General features: G+C 42.4%; 2 long non-coding RNA genes across 5 annotated transcripts in view; both read left to right on the plus strand.

Annotated features, from left to right (window-relative positions):
• Positions 1–19853, plus strand: part of LOC107130244 (uncharacterized) — a 100854-nt gene that overhangs the window by 38691 nt on the left and 42310 nt on the right. The window lies entirely within an intron of this gene.
• Positions 1–19853, plus strand: part of LOC135971835 (uncharacterized) — a 45547-nt gene that overhangs the window by 23903 nt on the left and 1791 nt on the right. For 2 of the 4 annotated variants that reach the window (XR_010588136.2, XR_012416269.1), the window contains exon 1: positions 16786–18435. The exons of the other annotated variants lie outside the window; for them this stretch is intronic. This is a non-coding gene — a long non-coding RNA (uncharacterized lncRNA). Of the gene's footprint in view, positions 1–16785; positions 18436–19853 lie in introns of those variants that run through there. 4 annotated transcript variants of the gene reach the window in all.

A 19853-nucleotide genomic window follows, 5' to 3' on the forward strand; every position in this document is an offset into this window, starting at 1 on the left:
TGGTTGTCTCCCCACCCACACTGAGGAAAGGACTGAACCCTTGGGGACTATAGCTTTTCTTTCTCTTTCTGTCTCTCTTTGACCAATTTTTGTTTTTTGTTTTGTTTTGGAGACAGATTTTCACTCTTGTCACCCAGGCTGGAGTGCAGTGAAACGATTTTGGCTCACTGCAACCTCCACCTCCCAGGTTCAAGCGATTCTGCTGCCTCAGCCTCCCAAGTAGCTGGGATTACAGGTGCCCTCCACCACACCTGGCTAATTTTTGTTTTTTTGTAGATATGGGGTTTCAGCATATCGGCCAGGCTGGTCTCAAACTCCTGACCTCAGGTGATCCACCAGCCTCAGCTTCCCAAAGTGCTGGAATTACATGTGTGAGCCGTTGCACCCAACCTCTCTTTGACCAATTTTCTTGTGAATTATCACTTGGAACATTGCTAGTGAATATATTCTCCTCTCTGATACACAAGATAAATACACAAAAATCAATCACTTTCTTATGGACCCACAATAACTAGTGTGAAGAGAAAAGCAAACAAAAACATAATCTACCCCTGAACAATTCTCAGTGAGAAATGTGTAAAGCTTTCATAAAGAAAGTGACAAAACTTTATGAGTTTTGTGTAAGAGAAGACCTGTATAAGTGGAGAAATATGACAGGTTCTTGGTTGGGGAAAAGGAACAACAAAAGATGGTAGTTTTTCCTGAATTAATACGTAAGTCTAGCAAAACCTCAATGGAAACTTTTCATAATTCATCAGAACAACTTTACAATTAATCTGGAAGAATGACAAGTTAAAAATAGCTCAGACATTTTTGAAAGAACACAAAAGACAGGATTTCCTTTAACATAGATTAGAATATATTTTAAAGCTACAGCAACTGTCCAGCAAGGTACCGGCTCAAGAACAAGTCAGCATCAGTGGCACATAATTGACCTCTTACTATAGATACGAGAGCAAAATGAAATAAAAAGAAGCATTGCAAATCCATGGGAAAGTGTTGGATTAACAAATGCTGTTGAGAAAATTGACTACTTGGAAGCCAATCTTTTTAGATCTTAACCTTTTTCTCAAGCAAATCCAAGCAAATTATAGCATTAAGTATTAAAAAACCACATAGCAAAATATGAAAATTTAAGTGAATATTTAAATGATCTTAAAGTGGGTAATACCTATCTAACTTAAGAGCAATTGGAGAAATCACAAAGGAAATTGTCAGTAGAATTACCTACACAGAGCTCTAAATGTATATTTTTTAAAAAGAAACTACAAAAATAAAAAGGTAAATGACAAATTGGGAAAAATGTTTGCAACAGGCATGGTGAAAGGTTAATAGCCTTAAGATACAAAGAGTTCTAACAAAGTCTAAAGAAAAAAAAGACTAACATCCCAGCAAAAAAAAACTGGCAGAGAACATTCACAAAATAAGACATACAGATGGCTAACATATGAGAAAATGTTTAATTTTACCATTAGCCAAAGAAATGCAAAATAGAACAATAATAAAATCCCATTTTCACTTGTCCAATTGTTAAGATTGGTGATAATGATGATGATGATACGTGTTAGCAACTGGGTGATGATATTGAAACATAAATTGGCACAACCTGTCTGGAAGAATTTAAACAGTTTTCATATTTTTGGACTCCATTGTCCTACTTCTAGGAACCCATAGTAAGAAAACAGGGGCAATGAGATCAGGATGTTCATGACAGCATTATTTATCAGACCTAAATATTGGAAATAATAATTAAATATGTAACAAATGAGGATTGATAAAATAGAGTATATTTATGTTGTAGAAAACGTTTTTAAAGCATATACTCAAATAATATTTAATACCATGGGAATGTGCTTGCAAAGGATTGTTAAACTTTAAAAAAACATAATCAAATCTCTCTCTCTCTCTCTGTGTGTGTGTGTGTGTGTGTGTGTGTGTGCATATGTATGTGTGCTGAATCTCAATTTTCTGCTCTTCTGTAGGTAGTGAGGAGAGCCAGAGTTAATATGATCTGTTATTTACCTTCATACCCTCAGTCCCCTCTCCTGTGAAATGGGATCATAATGATTGACTCTCAAGGCTATGTGAGAATGAAATGAGACCACTTACATGAACAGGATGTAGGTCTAATCTTTCATGCATCTGTGTCTTCCCTATTCAAGGAAGTTGGATTTTCCTAAGGGCAGGAACTGTGTGACTCCTTGACCTGTAAAAGAAAGTGTTGTACTGGGTGTTCATTAGGATCTAAAGTTAAGCTTTAAAGTTCTGGGACCATGTTGAGTTCCAGCCTTGACTCTACCTCATGCTTCTTGCGTGACTTTAGGCAACTCACCATCTGCCCATAGGCTCCAGTTCCTTGGGATCAGATGAGAAAATGGCTATGCTCCCTTCAAGAGCTAACAGGATGTGATTCTCTTTTAACCTCACAGTTAAAAGTCACAGCCATCTCATAGTTTGTCTGGGTCAGGGATGGGATCGCAGGGTTCTCAGGCTGGGCTACTGCCCATGGACAGATGGATTGACCAGTGGAAGGATGCAGTAATGATGCTCACATGTGACAGCAGGGGTCTTCATCTGTTTTGTCCACTTCTGTGTCGCCAGTGCCTAGAGCCGGGTCTGGCTTCTGGTGAATGCTCAGCACTCATTGACTGAATGAAGAATGAATGGAAAGATGGACTGATGGATAGGCTGCCTGCAAGACAGGCTGTGTGACTGACTTGAGATAGTGTCGTCAGGACCTCCTCCACTGGCCTTGGAGCCATTAAGGAGGGAAGGAGAGAGGTGAAGGTAAAGGTGATGCAGGAGGAGAGAGACCTCCTGCATCATCTTTGTCTTCCTTGGACAGCCTGGTGGAGGCTGGAGTTTGCATCTCTCACTGTGTGCATGCTGAACAAATCAAGAGTCATGGTCCCGGGAGCCTGAGCCTCATACTGTGCTACATGTTTTACATGCATTATATTATTTGGAGCTCACTTTAATCCTAGGAGGGTAGTATCATCCTCATCTACATATAAAACAATGGCCTCACGAGGGGAGGAAAATTTGCCCCAAGGTCACACAGCTTTTTAGTAGAGGAGTTGGGATTTGATCCTAGGTCTTTCTGATTTCCAAGCCATTGACCTTGAAGTTATACTCTACAAGTGTTTCTCTCCTTAAATTTCTGCCTTTCGTAGAAAGGAAAGAGTCCACTTTTGCTGTGCTTGCATCTTGGAAGGAGTACGGGCTCTGCCCCTAAATCATAGCCTCAATATGAGTGCTGTGCTGGGAATGGGCCATCGGCGTGGTGATGGATCCCCACCGTCCATCACGCCCCCGCAGCACTGTGACATGCAGCGCTGGAATGTAATCAGAGTGATGGTGTCCTGATCTATGGGGATGTTCATCATCTCAGGGCTGGTACCTTGACATATTACGGTAGCTTGCTGTCAATGGGACAGCCCCTTAATGTATTTCCGTAATACATCACCCACTGATGGTGACCAAGGAGGCCTGCTGATGCTAGTCGGCTGGAGCCCTTTCTGTGAGTCTCCCTGAGTTTTCGGCCTCTTAAAAATTCATGTGAGTTTGTGTGTGCCTTGGGAGAGAGCATAAGAGAAGGAGGCAGGAACAGAGACAGAAAGATGAAGAGAAGATGAGAATAAAGGGACAGAAAGACAAGGAGGAAAAGAGAAAAGGAAGAGATGGGGAAAGAAAGAGAAGAGAGAAAGAAAGATTGGTGAGAAAACGAATGGGAAGAGAAAAGAGGTGTGGGGGGAAGACAAAGATGGCAGAGAAGAAAGAGTGAAAAACAGGAGGAAGAAAAGGTTCAAGGGAGAAGGAGGAAAGGAACCAGAAGAATCAAGGCTAAGGTGCTATGTAAACAGAGAGCGGCAGGAGAGAGTAGGAAAGTACCCAGCTCTTGAGTGAAGCGCAGTTGTTGTTGGAGATTTGGATCCTTTTATTTAGCCTTAGTGGAGGCCTGACTCTCCTGGGGGCTAGAAGAGCTGTGGGAGGAGGTGGGGTTGCCTGAAGGGAATGGGGCCAGGATATGAAAATTCTTTCTCCCTCCACAGAGAGCAAAGAGGTTTTTGTGGTCAGCCACGACCTTTCTCATTCTGCCTCCATTGTTGCAGAGGTCACCTGGGTGGGAAGAGTCTCAAAACTGCCTCTTCACCCCCTCACCCATCATGTCCACCTGAGCTCTGAACATCTTTGCTCAGACCGCCCAACAGCACCACAAACTCAGAGACCCCTAACTGTGGTTATTCATTCTACCCCGGGTCTCCCTTCTGGCTTCCCCATTACAATGAAAGGTGTTGCCAGTCTCTAGGGCCCTGGTTCGCAGGGGCGTCTTGTCTCGCTATTGTCTCCACATTTAGATCTATCAGATTTGTAGAGCAACTTAGCCTCTTTGGGCTTCTTACCAACTTCTCTTTGCCTCACCCATTATCTAGACCCTCTAAAAGCAGAGTCTGGAAGCTGACTCAGCAAACAAGAACCATTTCCTCTTAGAAGCCGAGGATGGATTGTACACTAGTGATTTTATTTCTGATTACATGTGAATCACTTTCCCCCTGGCCCATGCATACTACAACTGGGAATCAAGGTGAAGATCTGACAAGAAAATAGGTAGCAAACCGCGTAGTCAAGAAGGTTCAAAAGAGGCAGTTTCAAAAGAAAAGTGGGGACTGGGCAATTGGCTCAAGAATGAAACTGTGAATGGAGGTGTGAACCGCTTCTATGTGGAGACTGGCACATGCTCTGGGGTGGCTGCTGCTGCTGATGGTGGTGCTAAAAGGGCTCTCAGGCCCTTGCAAGGTCAAGGCTGAACTCCTTGCCTTGGCATTCAGGGCCCCTGACAACCTGGCCTGTACCTTCCATTCCCGTCCTATCTCTCATTGCTCCCCCTATACTGACACTCCATTTACTGCAGCCAGCTTCCCCTGCTGCCTCTCACCAGTGCTTAGGCTTTACTAGGGTGCTCTGTCTCCCCGTTGCTTCCTGTCTACATTCTACACCATTTCAAGGCTTCACTTAAGTTTCTCCTCTGCGGAGCCCTGTCTCCTCTTGTCATGCTGATTATGTCTCTCACTGACTTGGCCACAGCGTGTTGCATCTCCCCAAGGAGACTCTAAGCTCTCTGAGGGCAGGGGTCATGTATTCTGTTTCTCTGTAACCCTCACAGTAGGGCTAGAATAAAGCCCTTCTGAATAAACAAATGTAAACTAGCAGTAGTGTGAGTCCTGAAAGGAAAGAGGGACCAAGATGAGGCCTTATGGTGAGGCACAGTGGCCCTGGCCAGGCTCCTGAGCAAACTCCTCTTTATCGCTCCAGGCCTGAGTTTCCTCATACGTGAATTGAAAGGATTGATGAGATCTATGACCTGGACTTAAAAAGAAAAAAAACCAAAAAACAAAAAAATACCCTTAAGCCTCTTAGTTCCAGATAATTGTAGATTCACATGCAATTGTAGGAAATAATACAGAGAGATCCCATGTACCCTTCACCTATTTTTTCTCCAATGGTATCATCTTGCAGAACTACAGTATAACAACTATGATATTGCTATCAATACAGTCAAGATACAGGCCAGGAGTGGTGGTAGGTCATGCCTGTAATCCCAGCACTTTGGGAGGCCAAGATGGGCAGATCACTTGGGTCAGGAGTTTGAGGCCAGCCCGGCCAACATGGTGAAACCCCCATCTCCACTAAAAAATACAAAACTTAGCTGAGCATGGTGGTGCACACCTGTGGTCCCAGCTACTAGGGAGGCTGAGGCAGGAGAATTGCTTGAACCCAGGAGGTGGAGGTTGCAGTGAACCAAGATCACTCCACCACACTCCAGCCTGGGTGACACAGTGAGACTCCATGTCAAAAAAAAAAAAAAAATACAGTCAAGATACAAAATGTGTCCATCACCATGAAGATCACTTATCTTGCCCTGTTGTAAACACCTCTATGTTTCCCTCACCCTCCACCCCATCCCTGACCCCTAGAAACCATGAATCTGTTCTCCTCTTGAAGTATTTTGCTATTTCAAGAATGCTATATAAATGGAATCACACAGTATAGAACCTCTGTGATTGCCTTCTTTCACTCAGCATAATTCTCTGGGGATTCATTCAAGTTGTTGCGTGTATCAATACTTCATTCCTTTTTATTGCTACATAGTATTTCATGGTGTGGATGTATAATTGTTTGTTTAACTGTTCACCACTGATGGACCTCTGGGCTGTTTCTAGTTTTGGTGAATACAAATAGAGCTACTGTAAACATTTGTGCACAGACTTTTGCGTGAATGTGTCTTCATTTCTTTGGGATAAATGCCCAGGAGTGTAATTGCTGGAGCATGTGGTAGATGTATATTTCGTTTTTAAAGAAACTGCCAAATTGTTTTCCATAGTGGCTCTACCATTTTACACTCCCACCAGCAACGTATGAGTTGTCCGGTTCCTCTGCAGCCTCACCAGCATTTGTTGTTGTCACTACTCTTTATTTTAGCCATTCTGATAGGTGTGTAGTGATATTTCATTATGATTTTAATTTTCATTACCCTGATGGCTAATGGTGTTGAACATCTTTTCATGTGCTTACTTGTGATCTATATATGCTCTTTGGCGAAATGCCTCTTCATTCATTTTGTTCATTTTTAAATTGCATTATTTGTCTTCTATTGCTGACTTGTGAGAGTTCTTTATATGTTTTAGAGACTAATCCTTTGTTGAATATGTGGTTAGCAAGTATTTTCTCCCATTTGGTAACTTATCTTTTCATTCTTCTAACAGGGAAGATTTTTTTTTTTCCTTGGAAAAGAAAACAAATTTAATTTTGATGAAGTTCAATTTATCAATTTTCTTTTTATGGATTACGCTTTGGGTGTTGAGTCTGTTTGCCTAGTCTTAGATCCCAAACATTTTATTTTATTTTTTTCTAAAAGCTTTAGAGTTTTGCATTTTCCATTTTGAATTCATTTTTACATAATTGTCAAGCATAAGACTTAGGTCAAGGTTTTTGTTTTTTTTGGCTCTGAATGCTGTACAACTGCTCCAGCACCATTTGTTGAAAAAACTATCCATACTCCATTGAATTGTTCTCATACAAAAATTGATCGGGCTTATTCGTGTGGGTCTATTCCTGGTTTCTCTCTTCTCTTCTATTGATTTATGTGTCGATTACTCTGCCATTACTACACAGTCCTTATTAGAGTGGCTATATGAATCTTGAAATCTGGTACACTGATTTCTTGCACTTTATACTTCCTTTCTGAAATTGTTTTTAGCTGTTTTAGTTCTTTGCCTTTCCATGTACATTTCAGAATACTCTTGTTCATTTATACAAAAAATCTTGCTGGGATTTTGATAACAATTGTGCTAAACTGTATATCATTTTGGAAAAAATGACATTTTTACTATGTTGAGTTTTCCTGTCCAAAAACCCAGTATGTCTCTCCGTCTATTTAGGCCTTTGATTTCTTTCATTAGCTATTGTACAGTCTTCAGCATACAACTCCTATATGTATATATTGGATTTATGTCCAAAGTATTTCTTTTTTAGACAATTATAAATGATATTGTATTTTTTATGTTGGCTTCCATGTGTTCATTGCTAGTATATAGAAATACAACTGACTTTTACATATTTGTCTTTTACCTTGTGATAGAACATCACTGGTTAGTTCTAGGAGGTTGTTTGCTTGTAGTTTGTATTTTTGTAGCAGCCTTGAAATTTTCTTTGTAGACAGTCATGCTATATCTGCACATAGAGACAGTTTTTCTTTTCTGATTTGTATGCCTTTTAGTTCCCTTTCTTGTCTTATAACCTTGCTAACACTTCTAGCACTGTGTTGAATAAGAGTGGTGAGAATGGACATCCTTGCCTGTTTTTAGTCTTAGAAGGAAAGCTTTCAGTTGTTCACTGTTAAGTATAATGTTACCTGAAGGTATCTGGTAGATGCTTTTTATCAAGTTGAGAAAGCTAGTCCTCTATTCCTATTCTCTTTCTGAGAATATTTATTGTGAATTGTTGCTGAATGTGAACAAATGCTTTTTTTTTTGCATCAGTTGATATGATCGTGTGATTTTTCTTATTTCCCCTGTTAATATGGTTGATTACATTAAGTTTCAAATATTGAACCAGTGGGCATCTCTGGAATAAACCCCATTTGGTCATGGTATATTATTTATTTCATATATTGCTGAATTCTATTTGCTAATATTTTGTTAAGGATTTTTGCATCTAGATTCATGAGAGATAATGAACTGCATCTTTGTCTGGGTTTGGTATGAGGGTAATACTAGCTTCATAAAAGAATTGGGAGTGTTCCTTTCTCTTCTATTTTCTGGAATAGATTATGTAGAATTGGTGTCAATTCTTCTTTAAATATCTGGTAGAATTCACCTGTGAAACCATTTGGGCCTGGAGAGTTGTTTCTGTGAATTAAAGAAAAGTCATTCACTTTCCTTGAATAATTATAGGTTGTAGTTATAGTTGTAGGACTATTTTAATGATCTATTTTGCATTAGGTGAATTGTGGCAGTTTGTGATTTTTAAGGATTTAGTTCATTTCATCTAAGTTGTCAAATTTATGTGTGTAGATTTGTTGTAGTATTCTCTTATTAGGTTTCTGGGTGTCTGCAGGGTCTGCCATTGTATCACCTGCTTTTTTTCTGATATTGATAATTTGTGTCTTCTCTCTTTTTTTTTATTTGTAAACTTTTTTTCTAGAAATTAGCCACTTGTGTTGATTTTTTCAAAGAACCAAATGTTTATTTTGTGGATTTCACGATTGTTTTCCTGTTTTCAATGTCATCAGTTTTGCTCTTATTTTTATTATTGTCTTTCTTCTACTTGCTTTGATTTTATTTTACTCATCCTTTTTGAGACTCGTAGGTGGGAGCTTAGATTATTGACTTCAGACTTTTCCTTTTGTTGTAATGTATGTACTTAGTGTTATAAATTTTCTCCTCATCATTTTAGCTGTGTCCCACAGATTTTTATATGTTCTATTTTCATTTTAATTCAGCCCTATGTATTTTTAAAGCTTCTCTTTGATCTGTGGATTATTTGAAAGCATATTTTTTAGTTTCCAAGTGTTTGGAAATTTTTCTGTTATCTTTCTGTCAGTGATTTCTAGTTTGATTCCATTTTGGTTGGTGAAAATACTCGGTGTGACTTCTATTGTGATACATTTGAGAGTTGTTTTATGGCCTAGGATACAGTCTATCTTGATTTATATTCTGTGGGCACTTGAAAACAATGTGTATTCTGCTGTCATTGGGTGAGGTGTTCTAGAAATGTTGATGAGAATCCATTGTTAATGGTGATGACTTCTTCTATATCCTTGCTGGTTTTCTGTCTGGCCATTCTGTAAATTGTTGACAGAAGGATAGTTAAGTCTCAGATTTTATTGATAATTTCTGTTTCACATATTTTGTATCTTTTTATTTGGTGAATTCACATTTAGTATTGTTAGGTCTTGGTAGATTGACTCTTTTTTTTTTTTTTTTTTTTTTTGAGAAGAAATTTCACTCTGTCGCTCAGGCTGGAGTGCAATGACACAATCTCGGCTCACTGCAACCTCTGCCTCCCAGGTTCAAGCGATTCTCCTGCCTCAGCCTCCTGAGTAGCTGGGATTACAGGCATCCGCCACCATGCTCGGCTAATTTTTGTATTTTTAGTAGAGATGGGGTTTTACCATGTTGGTCAGACTGGTCTTGAACTCCTGATCTCGTGATCCACCCACCTTGGCCTCCCAAAGTGCTTGGCCTCCCAAAGTGCTGGGATTACAGACCTGAGCCACCATGCCCGGCTGCAATTAATGCTTTGACACAACAGTTCTATGTGCAAACTTAATTTTTTAGATGTTTTAAATGCTAGCCATGTCCACTATTCTTTTTATTTTTTGAGGTGGAGTCTTGCTCTGTAGCCCAGGCTGGAGTGCAGTGGTACAATCTCGGCTCACTGCAACCTCTGCCTCTTGGGTTCAAGCAATTCTCCTGCCTCAGCCTCCCAAGTATCTAGGATTACAGGCATGTGCCACCCACGCCTGGCTAATTTTTGTGTTTTTAGTAGAGACAGGGTTTTGTCATGTTGGCCAGTCTGGTCTCGAACTTCTGACCTCAGGTGATCCGCTGTCCAAAGTATTGGGATTACAGGCGTGAGCCATTGCGCCCAGCCAATGATTGTATCATTACATAATGTCTGTCTCTGTCTCTGGTGGGTTTTATTTACTCCAAAGTCTACTTTATCTGATTATTGATATAGCCACTCTTGCTTGCTTTTGAATATATATATGTATATATATATATATATTTCATTTGTTAAAAAACTGTCAGCTTGCTTTTGTCATTGTATTAGTTTGTTCTCCCACTGCTATAAAGAAATACCTGAGACTGGGTAATTTATAAAGAAAAGAGGTTTAATTGGCTCACGGTTCCACAGGCTCTACAGGAAGCATGGCATCATCTGCTTCTGGGGAGGCCTCAGGGAGCTTTTACTCATGGTGGAAGGCAAAGTGGGAGCAGGCGTCTTACATGGCAAGAGCAAGACCAAGCTGGGACAAGGGAGGTGCTACACACTTTTAAACAACCAGATCTTGTGCGAGCTCTGTCATAAGAACAGCACCAAAGGGATGGTGCTAAACCATTCATGAAGAATCCACCCCCATGATCCAATCACTTCCCACCAGGCCCCACCTCCAACAATGGGGATTACAATCGAACATGAAATTTGGGTGGGGACACAGATCTGAACTATATCAGTCATTATATTTGAAGTGAGTGTGTTGTAGCAGTGTTTAGTTGGGTCGTACTTTGTAATCTATTCTGCCAGTCTCTGTCTTCTAATTGGTATATTTAAACTATTTACATTTAATTTGACTACTGATATGTCAGAGTTTAAGTTGATATTTTATTTTTTGTTTCTTGTTTGTTTTCTGCTTCTGTTTGTTATTTTGCCTTCCTATGAGTTACTTGAACATTTTTGAGGATTTTATTTTGATTTTTCTACAGTGTTCTTAAGCATATCTATTTGTATAGGATTTTAGTGGTTATTCTAGGTATTATATTATATATTCATAACTTTTTACAGTCTACTGGTATGATCAGCTTACCATCCAGATGAAGTGTGGAAAACTTCATATCCCTTTATATCTCTTATCCATTCAAAACCACATTGGACAGTGTTATACCTGTTGCTTCAACCATCAAACATAAATTATAAAACTAAATAACAAAAGGAAAGTCTATTGTTTTCACTCATATTTGTGCTTAATGTGTTCTTTATTTCATCCTGATATTCCAAGTTTTCTTCTTCAATAGTTTCCTTTCTGTTCAGAGAAATTTCTTTAGTTATTCTTTTAGGGTAGGTGTGTTGTAAACAAATTTTCTCAGTTTTCTTTATCTGTGAACATCTTGATTTCTGTGAATATCCTTCATTTTCGAAGGACAGTTTTGCTGAGTGTAGGATTCTGGATTGACACTTCTTTTCCCCCAGCACTTGAAAAATATTGTGCTGTTTCTTCTGGCTTTTATGGTTTCTGATGAGAAATCCACTGTCATTTAGTTTTTCTTCTGTAAGTAAGGCGTCATTTTTCTCTGAATGCTTTCAAGAGTTTTTCCTTGTCCTTAGTTTCCAAAAGTCTTGTCATAGATTTCATTGGCTTTATCCTGTTTGAGGTTCTCTAAAATTTAGGAAATTTTCAGCCATTATTTCTTCTAGTACTTTGTCAGTCCTGCTCTCACTTCTCCTTCTGGAATTCTGATGACAGGAATTCAAATATATTTTGCTATAGTCTCACAGGTCTCTGAAAATGTGTGTGTGTGTGTGTGCATATGTGTGTGTGTGTGTGTGTGTGTGTATTTTCTCTTCGATTTTCTGATTGGGTGATTTCTATTATTCTATCTTCCAGTTCACGGATTCCTTCCTCTCTTCCCTCCATTCTGCTGTTGAGCCCAATCACTGAGTTTTTAATTTTGGTTATTGTACTTTTTAATTCTAACATTTCTATTGGTTTCATGTTTATATCTTTTATTTCTTGACTGAGGCTTTCTATTTTGTCATTCGTTTCAAGCATGTTCATAATTGTTATTGAAGCATTTTTTACGATGACTGCTTTAAATTCTTTGTGAGATAACTTTCAATCTCTGTCATTTCAGTGTCGAAATCTATTGTGTTTTTTCATTCAGTTTGAGATCTCCCTTCTTGATATGATGGGTGATTTTTAAATTTACATCTGGATATTTTTCATTACATTATGAGACTCTGAGTCTTATCTTGAACCATCTGGTTTAGCTGGTTTTTTTTTTTTTTTTTTTTTTTTTTTTTAACATTGCTTTAGCTGGGTGGGGATTGAACAGCAGGGAGACTACTGCTTTGTCCTTGCAAGGTGTAGGAGTCCAGGTTCTCCACACAGTCCTCATTGATATGTGAAAAGGGATTCGTCATTGTGCTGGGTAGGAATGGGAGCTCCAGCAGCCTCCACTGATAATGAGGTGTGGGTGACCTTGTTACTGCTGAGCCATGGTAAAAATCTTGACTCTCCACTAGGCCTCCCCTAACACCACCCCAGTGGGATGGAATGCCTCCTTACTGCCAAGTGGGATAGAAGTCAGGCTCCCCACTTGACCTTCGCTGGCATGGGAGACAGTGGGGCCGTGATGTTTTTCTAGAGTGAAGCAGTTATCACTTGAATGTTTTCTGTCTCACTAGGCTGCCCCTTTACTTGTCCTTTGGCTAGAGAGAGTAGGCTTTATTTGGAACTTTTCTTATCTGCACCAGTTGGAGTTTCTAGGGTGTTGGCTTCTTTAGCTCTAAGTCTAGGATGTGTCATGCACAAAGAAAATCCAAAGAACTCATCATTATGCAGTTCTTTGAGTCTTAAGGTCCCTAGCCTACCTGCTTTCTATCCACCTTGCAAGAGTCTTCTTATATTTATTTTGAATATAATATCAAGGGCTTCTAGTTGTACATAGGAGGAGGAATAGAGAAAAGAACATCTACTCCATCTTGCTGGAAGCAGAAGTAGATCTGGCCTTTACTTTTAATCTGCTGAGCAGTTCAACAAATCTTGTAAGTGGAAGCCCAAAATTTTAGGTAGAAAAATGTTGTTCCAGTTGAAGTGGTAGTGTGGACTGAAGCCCTGACCACTAGTCTTCTACCCCCAGTAGCCCTCTGAAGTACTTCTCAGAGGTCCTGGGGTTCCACAGAGAATGCAGGTTGAAAACCAGAGCGTTAATTGACCTTTTCCTTTCCTACAATGTGGGACACAGCCATGAAGAGAGATTGGATGAGGACCTGGGCATGGGGGTCAATTCGGACCAGCAGGAAATGTCTAGCTACTTCCCAAGTGGACCCCTTTTGCCCACAGGAGTCATCTGCTCTTTTATTTATTTATTTAGAGACAGAGGCTAAGTTTTGTATTTTTAGTAGAGACGGGGTTTTGCCATGTTGGCCAGACTGGTCTTGAACTCCTGACTTCAAATGATCCACCTGCCTTGGCCTCCCAAAGTGCTGGGATTACAGGCGTGCGCCACCGAGCCTGGCCTCATCTGCTCTTTAGCATGCACTGAATTGGCTTCCTTCTCTTCCCTTTCTCACGTCCACACTCCCTGACTGACGCGTCCCGCGGTTACCTCTCAAACGAACTACTTTCCCTCAAATCCTTGTCTCAGGGTCTACTTCTGGGGGTAGCCAAACTTAGAAGCATACAGATTTAATCAATGTAATCAGTGCTGTGTGTGAGAATGATGGTGGTGAGCTGACTTGGAAATGACAAATAAGACCAATCTGTCTCCATGGCACCATCCTCTGAGTGTATTTCTTGTCATCATTTCAGACCCAACTGTGTTGCTACCGGCGCCGGCAGTGCCCTGGGACCCAGGCCTGCTGTGCAGAGCAGTGTCCTCCCACCCCTACGGCCTGCCTCTGAGATCATGCTGGTTACAACAGACAGTGGAACCTTGGCTCGGAGATATTTGCCAAGGAGGCTTTCATGTTTTCGTTGTTTTGGTTTACTCTGAAAGTACCTGTTCTCATAGCTGTGATTGAAGAGAAGTTTTCCAGTGCTGTGGGCTGCTTTTCTGTCTTGGATCTTGACCCCTGGCTCCCTGCTGGGGTTTATCTTTGCTGTTGGAGGGCTCACAGGGACACCCTGCAACCAGGAATCCCCACTGCCCTGCTCTGAGGCTGAAGCAGGAAAATGAGGGACCCCAGGCTTGCCTGGTCCTGGAGATTGTCCGACTGCACTCGGCAGAGCTCCTCCCCAGTTCAGCTTGTTCATTCAGCCTTTGCTCTTTTGTACCGTAGGTGAGGAGCAGGCAGATTCCTGAGGCTGCTGAGATTTCCTCCCTGCTCTTAATCCCAAAGAGTGGCTCTTGTGGTGGAATCTCAGGCTCTGGGAGCAAGCTGTCCTACAAGAGGTGACTTCAGAGAATCTTCATGTCTGATCAATAAATAAACAAACAGACTTTGTTAGGGAGAGATTTAGGAAGGAACTGTTGAAATAGAAAAAGTGTTCTGACTATGAGATCTGCAGGCATCACAGAGGTAAGATAGAAAGAAGCTTTTCTTGTGTAAAAAGGGAGTAAACCAGGCTAGAAAGAACAGGCATGGGGAAGGGAGGTGAAAGGGGGTGACCCTGGGACAGTAGATGGGAGAATGTTTTACCCTGAGGCTAGCCTGTCTCTGGAAGGGCATTAGGATGGGTGGCCTGCTGGCTCATGCTGAGGGTAGGTAAAAATTCAGGGGCCTAGGTGAAGGAGAGAAACTTAACCCAGGTTTTGTTAACGTGCCTTTTGTTCCAGTTAATCAGTGGGAGCAAAACAGTTAACGATTTATGAGACAAAGAAGGGGAATTTAATGGGTCCAAGTCTGGTCTTGTCATGGGTAAGCAAGGGGGCACCTGAGAGTCCTATTCAAGTCATAAAGAAAGGATGCTTCATTGCAGTAAGCCTTTCCCTGGAACACAAAGGTGTGGAAGGATTTCTTTAACCATCATTATTTTCCAGAATCACAGAGCTCAGATAAAATTCAGCATTGTCCGTCCCATCTTGGGACTTCAGTTGCAGCCTGCAGGCAATAGACTAGACCCAGCATTTCTCCATGAGGACGAGATCCCCGTGGGAGCTGCTCTCACCTGGAGAGAAGCTTCCTCCCTGGGTGTGGGCCAGGGCTCCAGGGGCTTTTCAGGCCATGGCAGTGTTGTTGGGCGCTGCTCATAGCTCAGAGCTGAGCTTCCCTCCTCCCACCCTCCTACCCTCCCAGCTCCCGGCCGCCCCCTTCTCCGCCTGCCACACAGCTGTTTTGCCAACATCATTGCCTGATTATCTTTCAAGTGGCTTCTCAGAGCAGATGTTCCCGGCTCCTTCCTGCCTCGAAAACAAACAGGCGCTGTCTCTCCTGGGGAAAATCCCTCTGCTGCCACAGCCTCTTCTTGAGAGGTTCGGGGATGTCTGTGAAATCTCTCTGGGCTGCTCTTTGCCAGGAATTTGGCTCTGGATGGATGGCAGGGACTCCTCAGGCCTTTCAAGGTGTGTGTGGCCCCTCGAGGGGCATTGGGAGCGGGGAAGCACACTTTTAACAGAATCAAATTCCAGTCTGAGTGAAGCAGGGTGGTATTTCCTTCTGTCACTGTCTCCGTCTTATTTAACCTTTTGAAAAACACCATTTTTGATTCTGAAAGACCCTCTGGGGGGGTTGTCCTTAGTTGGGAAGCCCTGTTTGTTTCTGATAGCCCCACCGACAAGATGTTGTCAGGCTTGCTTTTTGAGGTTTGTATTATGAAAGCAATAGGTTTTTTGTTTCCATTTTATGAACATGAAAGTCTAGTATAAAGTTGAATGTGTCTTTTAAAATATGCTCATCTCATCTCCTTACCCACAGTGACAATCAGGGCTCTTCATGGCCCCCAGGCAGCTGCTTACAGGGTGGGCAGGATAATCTGGGTCACACCTGAAAGGCCCTCTTGCCTCTCCAACCTTCTGTGTGCAAAAAATTGCGCCCTTAGCAATTCACTTTTTGGAGGGAAGGCTTGAATGCACAGGTAATACATACTGGCCACAGCCTGCAAACTACTCTGGCAGAGGAGAGAGACACAGGCTGGGGCATGCCTGGGGAGGGAGATGGGGCATTGGGAAGACCGCAGCAGTGAGATCTCTGTGGAGGAGAGGGTCACCTGAGGATGCTGAGCTGGGAGGTAGGAAGGCAGGAAAAGGAAGCCCTCCTGGTGTGTGCAGAGGAATGCTGATTGCCAGCATTCCTGCTCGCTTTGGCCAGCCCAAGAACTCTGGGAGCTGGTAGCAGACAGAATAAAATCACATGTGAAATGTGTTTGAGGGTCTGTTCCCAAGTTTTCCACTGATTTGGGATGACATCCTTGCTTCTGTCCATTCTGGAATCCCCAACCCCTTCCTGACTTTGTTGCCAGAGTGTCCTCCTCTGTCGCACTCAGTCCTGTCTTACTCCTTTCTGACTCATCCCAGCATTCCTCTGGAAGCGTGCACGTGGTTGCATCTCTTGGTTCCTGCGCTCATTGTGCTTAGCAGATAGACTCTGTTGATCACCTGGTCCTGATTTGCCCCTACTCTGTTGGCCTCTGAGGTACCACCCTCTCCTGATTTCCGTCTTACTTCTCTGCCTATTTCCTCTCTTTCTCCTTTGCTGGTTTTTCCTCACTGATCTGCAAATATACAGATTTCTCAGTGATAGGGCCCCTGCCCTCCTCTAATCTTTTCTTAGACCAGTGTTCTACACATGTCAGATAGCATCCAGACACCCTGGGGTGATTGCCAAACATATAGACTCCTTAGCCCCATCTCTAGACATCGTTTTTGGGGAGCCTGGGGGCCCAGAAATTTGCATGTTCAACAAGCACCCCAAAGATTCCAAGACAGTTCTGCAGTCTGCACTGCACTGCCGCATGATTAAGACCATCCAGTCCCAAGGCATTGCCGAGTATTTACCTGCTGACAACTCCCCATTTCACATCTCCGGCTCCAGGCTTGTATCTCCAAATCTACTTTACATCTCCATTTGGATACCACCCAAGTATCTGAACCTCTGAGCATCTGCAGAAGGAAATCCTTGATTTTCCTCCCCAAACCATTTTTCCTTGGTCCAATCGCTAGAAATGAAGGCACCAACCCCCAGCAGATCCTCCAGACTTCCCATTCTGCCAGTCCTTTGTCCAAAACATTAACAAATCCTGCCAGCCGTGTTCATCTTCAGAACACTTTTCTAACTGGCTGCATTTCCTTCCTCTGGTACCACTGCCACTCTACTCCAAGCCACCTTTATCACTGCCCAGATGTCTGCAGTGGGTGCCTAAATGGTCTCCTGCCCTAACTCATTCTTCTGCACCAGCCAAGGAGGAAGTATGAAACACACAGCAGCCCGTATTTCTCCCTTTAGTGGCTTCTCATCGTACTTAGAATGAACTTCCCAGGCCCTGTGCTGTCTGGCTGCTACCCACCTCTCCCCTTCGTCTGTTGTCACTCTGTTTCTTGCTTCTTGGGCGCTGCTCACGTTGAACTTCTTTCTGTTCCCTGAATGGGCCAAACACTTTCCTGCCTCGGGGCTTCTGTACATGCTGTTCCTTCTGCCCAGAATGCTCTTCCCTGATTCTTTAAGTGTCTTTGGCTCCTTCTTATCCTTTAAGTTGGAGTTTCCTGACTTCCTTGTTATCCTATTATTTCTTCCATCCTATCATTTGTGATCATGGCAATCTGTTTGTTCTTCCATAGACACTCATAATTTTTAACTATACATGTGTTAATAATTACTTATGTCTTTTTGTTCCTTTTATAAGACAGTGTGTTCTATGAGGGCAGGGACTATCCTGTTTTCCTTACCTAGTGCAGAGTAGCACTTGACAAACATTTATTGAATGAATGAAGTGAATTTCATTTCATCCAGTTATGTACCATTTGGCTCCAGCCCTGTTATCCTATTGCACTCTATTCCGTTCAGACCTGTTCGCATCTGTTCTGGCCTGTTGTGGTCTGTTGAATCCTATTCTATTCTGCTGCATCCTGTTCTAGTCTATTCTGTCCTGTTCCATTCTGTTCTGACCTGGTCTAGTCTACTCTGTCCTGTTTTATTCTGTCCCATCTTGTTCTATTCTGTTCCAACCTGTTCCAGTCTGGTTCAATCCGCTTTGTCTGTTCCATGCTTTCCTATTCTGTTCCATTCTAGTTTGCTTTTTTCATCCTACTTCTTCCTATCTGTACCATACTATTCTTCTTGCTTCTATTCCATCACATCCAGCCCCAATTCACACCATTTGCTTGATTCTCATTGACTTCATCTCATTTAGTCCCTCTCCAGCATATTTCACCCCGGCACTTTCACTTTCTTCAAGCTTTTTGGAATACCTGCTTTGTGCCCAGTCTCCTTAGAGGGATCCATGAGATCATGAGAGAAGGAAACATCATCTTGGGCCTGAGATGACCCCTCCAAATGGTGAGCAAATGGCAAGAGGGGAGAGATTGACATCGGGGTCTTCGCTGACCTGTGATGGGGCGTGCTTGGTTAGGATGAGGAGGCAATGGCATGAGAGGAAGCAGGGAATGGGTCCTGGAGTGTGGGTGATGCACCGAGGACTTCAGCATGGGAAATTTAAGCAGGAGGCTGGGGCTAGGGCAGGCAGAGAGTACGAAGTAATGGGAGATTACTTCGTGCAAAGTAGTGCAAAGGTAGGCTTTTCTCTTTCTGTGGTTGACTTGGTGCTTTGATGTTTTCAAAGGACACTTCCATGGTTTGGAAATGACTGTTGGGACACCATCTAGCCTGCTGCCATCAGGACATCAGGAGAAGCAGTGTTGTCCAGTGGAATGGGAATTCGTGTGCAGACTGCTTAGCCTTTTTAAGCCTTGGTTCCCACATCCGTAAAATGGTCATAATAACACCTACCTTGAGTTTTGTGAAGACAAATAGCTTAGACTCCAGTGCAGAGGGTTGACAAGCATTCAACCCAGTGCCTGACCTATTATAGGTGCCCACACAATGATCACCCTCTCCTACCTTGCCACTGATCACTCTAGTCCACTCTGATGTTACTAGGTTAGCTCTGAACCTCAGTTCTCCCTATTGTGAAATGGAGACAGTGTGAAGCAAGCAGGAAGTATTAGAGAGGCTCTGTAGAATTGTGGTTTTGAGCTTGAAGGGCCTGGATGCATGACAAATATTTGTTGATTGAATGATTGATTATAGCTCCCTACACCCACCATAATACTTTGCGTGGAGGTGGCAGCACACAGCAGGTACCTAATAAATAACCATGGACTTGTAACAAATATAAAAAGAACCTGAAAGAGTAGAAGGTGGGTGACACCCTTTCCAAAGCAGACCAGACAGGTAGATGCTGGGACTGAGCTGGTGAAATTTGCACCAAACCTCCAAATATATTCAGAATCAGGGAATTAGGAGACAACGGAGGAGGCTGCCAAAAAGAATTTATCTCGGAAGTGGAGCTTGGGGAATAGCACTAATATTTTCGGAAATTGAAACTCCAACCATGAAATTGCCTATCATTTATCATACATGGTCTCTCAAAGGGGAAACGGGAAAGCATTTAGTCTTATTGCTTTTTAAACACATGATTGCTGAGCATAGCCATCCAGGCTGAGGTTTTAAGAGACAATGTGTCTGAAAGAGTCTGGCCAGCAAGTCCCTCCTATCTAATGCAAGGCTGCTCTCTGCAGACTCTCCTATGTCAAGCACCCTGAGCCACGCGTGGAGAGGGTGCAACCCAGGCCAGGCTTGGGTGACTGGGTGTGGTGCCAATTCTAGCTTTCATAGAAAACGCCAAGTCTGAATTTTCCCCCAGCTCCTTCTTGATGCCCAATAGCTATCTCATTATTAAAATCATTTGCACTTTT

The sequence above is a fragment of the Macaca fascicularis genome, chromosome 7 (genome assembly GCF_037993035.2).
Source record: "Macaca fascicularis isolate 582-1 chromosome 7, T2T-MFA8v1.1".
Lineage (NCBI taxonomy): Eukaryota > Metazoa > Chordata > Mammalia > Primates > Cercopithecidae > Macaca > Macaca fascicularis.